The following is an 8,495-nucleotide window of genomic DNA, read 5'->3' as shown; positions in this document are numbered from 1 at the left end:
TGCAACGCTATCCTTTACCCTCCCGCTCTGCAGGTACCCTTCCTCATGCTTCTTTCTGTCTCGCGGCTTTTGCACACTCTGTTCCCTCAGCCTGAAATCCCTCCCACCCCACCCCACTTACTCATGTTTCGGATCTCTTCTCAGAAATTTCTGACTCCCTAGAGCACATGAGTGCCCCCTTTTATATTATGTCAGGGCACTTTCGTTCCTTTTCTTCATAGCATTTAGCACAATTTAGAATTATAGATTCATTTTGTGCATATTTGATTAAAGTCACTTAATGAAAGCTACATTTTAAGAAAGAAAATCCAGGCCGGGCGCCGTGTCTCATGCCTATAATCCCAGCACTTTAGGAGGCCGAGGTGAGAGGATTGCCTGAGCACACGGGTTAAAGATCATCTGGCAACTTGGTGAGACCTCATCTCTACGATAAATTTATAAATCAACCGGGCATGGTGGCACATGCCTGTAGTTCCAGCTACTTGGAAGGCTGAGGCGGAAAGGTCACCTGAGCCCAGTAGGTCGAGGCTACGGTGGCCATGTGCGTGCCACTGCCCTCCAGCCTGGGTGAGAGTGAGACTCCAACTCAAAAAAAAAAAAGAAAAGAAAATCCAGCCTGGGAACAGGGCTCAGGGTAACGTCCTGTTCCTAGGATGGCTGGCTTTCTCCCTAAAAAGAAACAGCCCTTCCATGGTGCCCCTGTGGTGAACTCCCACGTTTGCCCAGATGAGAAGGAACAAGGCGGCCCTGAGTTCCAAACTCCAGTGGATTCTTCTCTAAGTTCTACTTTTCTGAAGTCTGATCTCTAATACTCCCTTTCACTTTAGGGGAAATATGTAGGGTTTGGGGGCCCAGTTTGTAATCAAAGAGAGTACAATAATCACTGACCCTAATGATATGTGGCATCCTCTTCCAGTTCCAACTTTATCCCAGCTCACTATTCTGCAACTGAGAGACTAAATAGCAAATTAAATCACACCAGTAGGCTGGGTGCAGTGGTTCACACCTGAAATTCCAGCACTTTGGGAGGCCCAGGCAGGAGGATTGCTTGAGCCCAGGAAGGAGTTCGGGACCCACCTAGGCAACATGGACCTTGTCTCTACAAAAAATAAAAAATATTAGCTGGGTGTGGTGATTATGCGCCTGTAGTCTCAGCTACTTGGGAGGCTGAGGCAGAAGGCTCTCTTGAGCCCAGGACTCAAGCCTGGGTGACAGAGTAAGAGCTGACTCAAAAACAAAACACTCTCCCTGCAAACCCTACATACAAAAATAGGGGAAACAGAAGAGAAATGAAATTTGTATGATTATTGCAACTCCTATTGTGAAAGGGAAAAGGAAATAAAAAGAAGGCAGCAGAAGTAACTCAAATTTTGCACACTCCTCCAGTCAAGAAAATAGAGATGGAGACCTCTGCCCCATTTCCACCTCAGATCCTGTGGGCAAACTAGTCTTCCCCTTTCCCTTTTCCACTGCAAGTTCCTCTTACCTTCTGCCAGGGTTTTTTCCTCCTTATGAGGTGACCCAAATCCTCACTCCTAGAGGCTCTGAGCTTTGGTGGTCTAGGGTTATGCAATCTTTCCCATACCACAGGACCAAACAGTCATCTAATTGTTTGCTCTGCCTCTCCTTTCTGCTCTGTCACTCCCAACTCTAACCACATGGGTCAAATGAGAGCCTGATGAACCCAGAGATAGGAACCCCACTCCAGGTGGGCCAATCAGGGTCCTTCTCTGGAACTTTCTGAAACGAAATGAAAAGAAGAAGAAGCAAGGAAGAACCCTAGGGCTGCAACATTCATATTACCCGTCAAATGGAAGAAGCCAGTCTGTAGTGAGGAGAAAATGATGCTGACTTACAGAAGCAGAGATGAAGGACAGAAGTTCTGATTATGTACCAGTCCCTGTTTCCTGAGGTTTTGTATGCCTTCCAGTGAGGGCCCTTATCTTGCCAAGCCTAACTTAGTGGAGTTTCTTTCAATGACAATCAAAAGAATCCAGATTAATAGAATAGCACAGGTGGTAACCTAGGGGTCCCTTCGGTTCCACTTATACACCTCCTCTCAATCCTCATTAATTAGTAGTCAATGCAGCCATGTAACCATAAACTATTTGTACCCCCTAAAGCTATTGAAAAAAAACAGTAGTAACTCCATTTTCCCCTGATAGCCATTATCAGTCCAGTCTATGTTGTGACCCCCTGCACCTTCTTCTATTCCTCTAGTGCTATGAGGAGCCTGAAATGCTGAAATCCAGCAGAATCATCTTTGTGTTTCCTGGTTAGAAATATTTTTCTTGAGATGCTGAAACCTTCTGACCTGCAGTACCTAGAAACTCAGTGAAAGGAAGCAAACTTACATGCAATCACATAAGGTGTCACACCTACCTACCTCTGTGTATGTATTCTGGCTACACAAGACAATCATATACGTTAATTTAAAGCCTATATTGTGCTCTGCAGGGCAGCACCCAGCCTGGTGTAGGTGAGTCATCAAGTCCATTGTGCTACAAAGCTAGTTGCTCCTAAATAACTCATACCTGACAAATCAAATAAATTCATCCCAAGAGGCTATAGCCACTTTTCTTAGTCAAGGGCAATGTTGTGTGGAATACTCTAATTAATACAGTCAGTGCTCAGACAGTAGTCCTGGCCACTCCATAATTTTCAGAGAGCTGGGACCCTGGAGAACACAAAAAACCCAGGAAGGCAGAGGTGCCCATGTCTACATGAAGACAGAAAAGCAGAAATATTTGTTAATCGCCGGGCATGGTGTCTCATGCCTGTAATCCCAGCATTTTGGGAGGTGGAGGCACGAGGACTGCCTGAGCCCAAGGATTCGAGACTAGTCTGGCAACTTGGCGAGACCGCGTCTCTACAATTAAAACAAAAAAATTAGTTGGGCATGGTGGCGCATGTCTGTAGTTCCAGATACTTGGAAGGCTGAGGCAGAAGGATTGCCTGAGCCCAGCAGTCGAGGCTGCAGTGGCCACTACACTCCAAACTGGGTGACAGAGTGAGACTCTGACTCGAAAAAATAAAAATGTCTGTTATTCATTCACCAGAGGCTTTTCCAGTCACAATGCCAGGGAATCAATCAATCACCCCAAGTGAAAGGCTATGTGTGGCTGTGTTCACTCACCCACATATATGCCATGGACTTAATTGGCAGGGACAGAAATTACCAGAGATGGCCGGTATCAGCCTGTACAGGGCTCTGCAAAAGGTTATGCCAATATGGCAATTTAGCAGCAGGCAATGGGTAGGAATCGTAGCAAGTAGACCAACATCACAGCCAAGAGAGGCTGGCTGTGAATAGCCAGGACCAGGCTCCAGGACTGGAGGGTGTCAGGCAAGGAGACAAGGGAAGATAAGAGGAATTTCTACTCCAGGAAATAGGACATGGATAGGGGTTCTTCAAAAGTAGTTAATTTCTCAATGTCAATATTCCCAGGAAGAAAGGGGTGGATAGGATCAAGCTGTTTCAACCTCAAAGAATTTACCCCTTCTCATCCACCCATTCTCATGCAGCACACAGTTACAAACACAGTGCTGACTTTGTGGGTACTGTGATGGGAATTCAGAGCAGAAACAGAACTAGTCTTGGTCTTGGGGAGCTCCCTGTTTAGAAAGGGAATTGGAGCCGGGCTCGGTGGCTCAGTCTGTAATCCCATGCCTTTGGGAAGCTGAGGTGAGTGGATTGCCTGAGCCGCGGGTTCGAGACCCGCCTGGGCAACTTGGCAAGACCTCATCTCTACAATAAATCAAAAATCAGTCAGGCGTGGTAGTGCGCGCCTGTAGTTCCAGCTACTTGGAAGGCTGAGGCGGAAGGATCACTGGAGCCCAGCAGGTCGAGGCTGAGATGGCTGGAAGCGGCCACTGCACTCCAGTCTGGGCAACAGAGTGAGACTCCAACTCAAAAAAAAAAAAAGAAAAAGAAAGGGAATCGGGAAAGAGTGAGCTATACAATGTGATGGACCCTGCAAGAGCACCAGGAGCCAAATGTAATGAGCACAAAAGAGGGCAAGGAAAGGCTTCATAGAGGTGATATTTGAGCCAGACCTTGAAGGGTGAATAGAAGCTCACCAAGAGAAAGCAGGGGAAGACATAGGGAGACTGCATATTCAGAGTTCAGAAAACACTGAGTAGGCCAGTGTGGCTGGAGGTTGGGGAGAAAGTGGAGGCAAGATGAGGCTGGAGGATAAGGTTGGCCCAGTTGTGAAAGGTCTTGACTACCATTCTAAGGAGCATGACCTTCATTCTGAGGGCAGCAGGAAAAGAACTGAGGAAGATTCCACATCAGAACAAAGCACAGTCCTGGATTACGAGCTATATTGCTAAACTACTTTCTTTTCCTTTCCTGAGTTCACATCGTCTGTCAACTTCCCCACATAACTTTGGGAACTTTGACAAATTGAGTCATTTTAACCTTTTGGGGCCAAGTAAAGAAAATATGCCTTGAAAATGGTTCGCTGGGTGTGGTGGCTCATGCCTATAATCCCAGCACTTTGGAAGGCGGAGGCAGGAGGATTGCCTGAGCCCGCTGGTTTGAGACTAACCTGGGCAACTTGGAGAGATCTCATTTTTACAATAAATAAAAAAAGAAAAATTAGCCAGGTGTGGTGGCGTGCATCTGTGGTTCCTGCTACTTGGAAGGCTAAGGTGGAAGGAGCACCTGAGCCCAGCATGTCAAGGCTGCAGTGACCATGAGCGTGCCGCTGCACTCCAGCCTGGGTGACAGAGTGAGACTCTGATTAAAAAAAAAAAATAGAAAGAAAAGAAAATGGTTCAATAACATTATAGTGTTACTTGGGTTCCCAATGTTGTATGCCTTCCAATGCAAGCTTCCAAAGCCCCAGAGGACCTTTGACATACCAGAGAGCCTTTAAGGTAGATTAGAACAAAAATTATTCCCCAGAATTGACTTAATTTTAAAGTTTTTATTTTTTAGCCTTGAAATCATTTTTCCCCCCTCAACAAAATCTTTCCAATACACCCAGCTTGAGAGCTCTCTTCCGCTGAAACCTCCACCCTAAACGACTCCTGAGGGGGCTCCAGGGAGGCTTTTAAAGCTCGGTGGGGTACAGTTTCGAATCTATTATACCACATGAACCTATCAAATGAAACCTCTCCCCCCCCCGCCCCCCTTCCCTTCCCACCCACTCCTTCCAAGAGAAAAAGGAAAAATAGGAGCTGTTTTGGAGCTGTTGGAAGAATTAAAGGTAATAGAGACACTTTCTCTCCAATGCACTCCTTTCTGGTCACCAGGAGACCAGAAAGCCAAACCCAAGGTCCCAATGCTGTTGGACATCCGGAGCCCACAACAGAGGGAATAAGCTGGATGGAGAAGCTGACATAAAGGAGGAATGAGAGAAGGGGGTGCCTGTTCCACCCCTTCCTAGCAGCTGCCTCCGTGGGCTCCATAATCCCCATGCCCTCTCCCCTACCCCACCCCCGGCCGCCCACCTCTCCTCCACCCACCCCATTCATCAGTAGGAGGGCACCGTATCAACACAGCTTTTCAGGGTCTGACAGTTCCTTTCTGGGTGCCCCCCACATGTAACCACTTAACCCCCAGCACAAAGGGCCGGGCTGAATGGGCTTGGAGCCGGTGGCTCGTGCGGAGGGAGAGGCCTCAATAGGATTTGGGGAGCGGGGTGTATGAACAGCTCTGCTCCAGCGGCCCTCAATGGAGGAGCTGGAGTCGGGGCATGTGCCGAGGGGAGGAGCTCGGCAGCTGCATCCCGCCCCTGAACAATGATTTATTCATTCCCTTGGCACACACAGAGAAAACAGGCTGCGGGAACGTGGCCCCACAAATCGCCCTCAGCCTCAGCTGATTCTCACGGCAATCACTGCAGTTCGGAGTGCCCCCTCCCACTTGTAATTTATTACTTAAAGCTTGCCCTTCCTCTTCCCAGTATGGAAGTAGAGTGCATTATGGGAGGCCTTCAGTAGCCTGAAGTTCAGCTGGCATTGTTCTTTGAATCGAGTTGCACCCGATCTCAATTTCTCTTTCTGAAAGCTTCCTGGTCAGGTTTTTCTCACACCCATTTCACAGATTTAAAAACAGATATAGACCACAAAAAAAAAAAAAAAAATCCTGTCTCAGGACTGCCCCCCCAGAGGGCGGGGCTAAGAAAGCAGCAGGGAGTCGAGGAGCTTAGCCTAGAAATAACTGAATAACTGACAGGTAATGGAAATACAATAAAGGTTTGCAGGATGAGTCAATGGCTGCTAACAAAAGGTACCATACTTGCTGTCCTTACTCCTCGCCCCAACCTCCTTCTTGTAGCTACATCGGCTCCAATTCCCAGAAAAATCTCGGGGAAAACTTCGGGAACTAGGAAACAGAATGAAGACAGGTAAAAAAAGATTCTAAGGCCAGTAGATAAACAATACTGGATGGGTGGGAGGGTTTCAAGAAGCTAAACTGTGACAAGAATAAATTTGTTCTTTCCCTCTTGTCTCCATCCATACCTCATGTCACCAGGGTCAGATCACACACAAAATAATCATCATAATAAATAAAACTAAAAATCAATAATGTTAGCAGAACAGGGAGAGCCAGAATGAAGTGACCATCCTCAGACTGGCCCCTGGGACTCCTGGCCCCAAGCCCGTAATTACCTTGTCACACAGAAAACAAATCTATTGTTGGTGGTAAGTGTGAGAGGTAGGAGATCCCAGGCATGGAGGTTGCCCTCCAGACGAGGGGGGAAAGGCGTTCAGTAGGAAGACTGATGGGTTTTCAGTGCCGGCAATGGGAGAGTTTGAGACTGACAAAACTAAGGTCTAGACAATTTCAGAAAGTTTTCTTTCCTTAGTCATGGAGTGGGGGGGACATAAGGGTGGTGATCCTGCCCAATACTGATGCGGGAAGCTTGACAGGGACAGGGAAAAGGCGTCAAGCCCTCTCCTGGAGCATCAGAGGGGCAAGTGGTTAGGATGCTGCTGCCCCCTAGTGGGTATAGAGAGACAGCATCCACACCTCCACGGCTGGAAACACTTTATTTTTTTTGAGTTGGAGTCTCACTCTGTCGCCCCGGCCACCGCAGCCTCGACCTGCTGGGCTCCGCCGATCTTTCCGCCTCAGCCTTCCAAGTAGCTGGAACTACAGGCGCGCGCTACCACGCCCGGCTCATTTTTGATTTATTGTAGAGACGAGGTCTCACCAAGTTGCCTGGGCGGGTCTCGAACCCGCAGGCTCAGGCAATCCACTCGCCCAGGCTTCCCAAAGTGCTGGGATTGTAAAGGAGTCTCTGTCCTTTCCTGTCCTTAGAAGACTTGGCCACCAGCACTAGCACACCCACAGGTTGGATTTCCCAGGAAGCTAAGTTTAGTGAGCAGGATGTTATTAAGGAGATTTCTTGGGGCCAACATTTGTGGAAGGATGGGAAAGAGAAGGGGTGGGCAGAAACAGCTGAACTGCGACAAAGACCTGTGACCACCTCAGCCAGCCCCACGGGAACCTCTGAGGCTAGAATGGCGCTTCATAGTTGTCTTAAAATGAACTGAAATGGCCAAGCATTTGTATGTCTGTCACCATTGAATGTGGGCTGTGCTGGGAAGAGGCATGACCTTGGGCAAGGCACTCTGCGGCTGAGGCAATTCCCACATTGGAAGGCTGTCTGCAGGTCATGCTTCCAGCAGCTGGGCCAACAAGGCCTTCATCAAGGGCCCACCCCACACACCATACTCATCAAATATGTGTTAAATGAACAGCAGGTTTGGATTGTGCCTCAGGCTTCAGGTTTAGTAGGGACAGGCCACATGTCTCAGTAACTGGGGCTGTTATACAATGATCCTTGGAAACAGGGAAGCCTTGATGCTCAGATTCATTCATTCAACAAGCATTCGTTGAGATTTACTATGTGCCAGGCCTTCAGGCAGACACTTTACAAATGTTTTTTTTTTTTTATTTAATCCTCACAACTGTGAAGCTAGTATTAACTCAGATTATTCAGATGAGATCAAGTTATTAAGTAGCTTTCACAGTCCGATGACACTTTGTAAAAAAAATTACTCTCACGATGGGACAAGTGCTATTGCTGCTGCCAACGATTTTTCAGGCCAGAAAGGGTCTTGGTTTGATTCTGTGTGCGCGCATGGGTATATGAATGGGATGGCTTGCTTTCTGCTTTCAGCCAGAATGTTTCTTCTATCATAGCCAAAAGTTGTGCCTCCATAGTCTCCTGCTTCAATTCCTTCATGAAAAACAGTTGCTGCCCAGAGATAACAAAAACACAAGCCTTAAAAAATTTCTGGTTGTATCTACAGAGCAAGCCCCTGTTACCCAGAAGGAAGCTGGGCTAGCTCCTGTCCTGGATGGAGAGAAAACCCTTAATCTCCAGTGTTCTTTTAGCTATCTGACCATCAGAAAGCTAGGAGAGAGTAAATTCTTCCCTAATGTCTAGCTTCAATATCTGCTGTGATCATTTTGGGACCATAACATTGAAGGAACAAGAGATAGAGGTTTCTACTACAGAAACCTCTCAGTA

Source organism: Carlito syrichta, unplaced genomic scaffold (assembly GCF_000164805.1).
Source record: "Carlito syrichta isolate Samal-C Ts95f unplaced genomic scaffold, Tarsius_syrichta-2.0.1 Scaffold311852, whole genome shotgun sequence".
NCBI lineage: Eukaryota > Metazoa > Chordata > Mammalia > Primates > Tarsiidae > Carlito > Carlito syrichta.
This window is presented reverse-complemented; position numbering follows the sequence as displayed.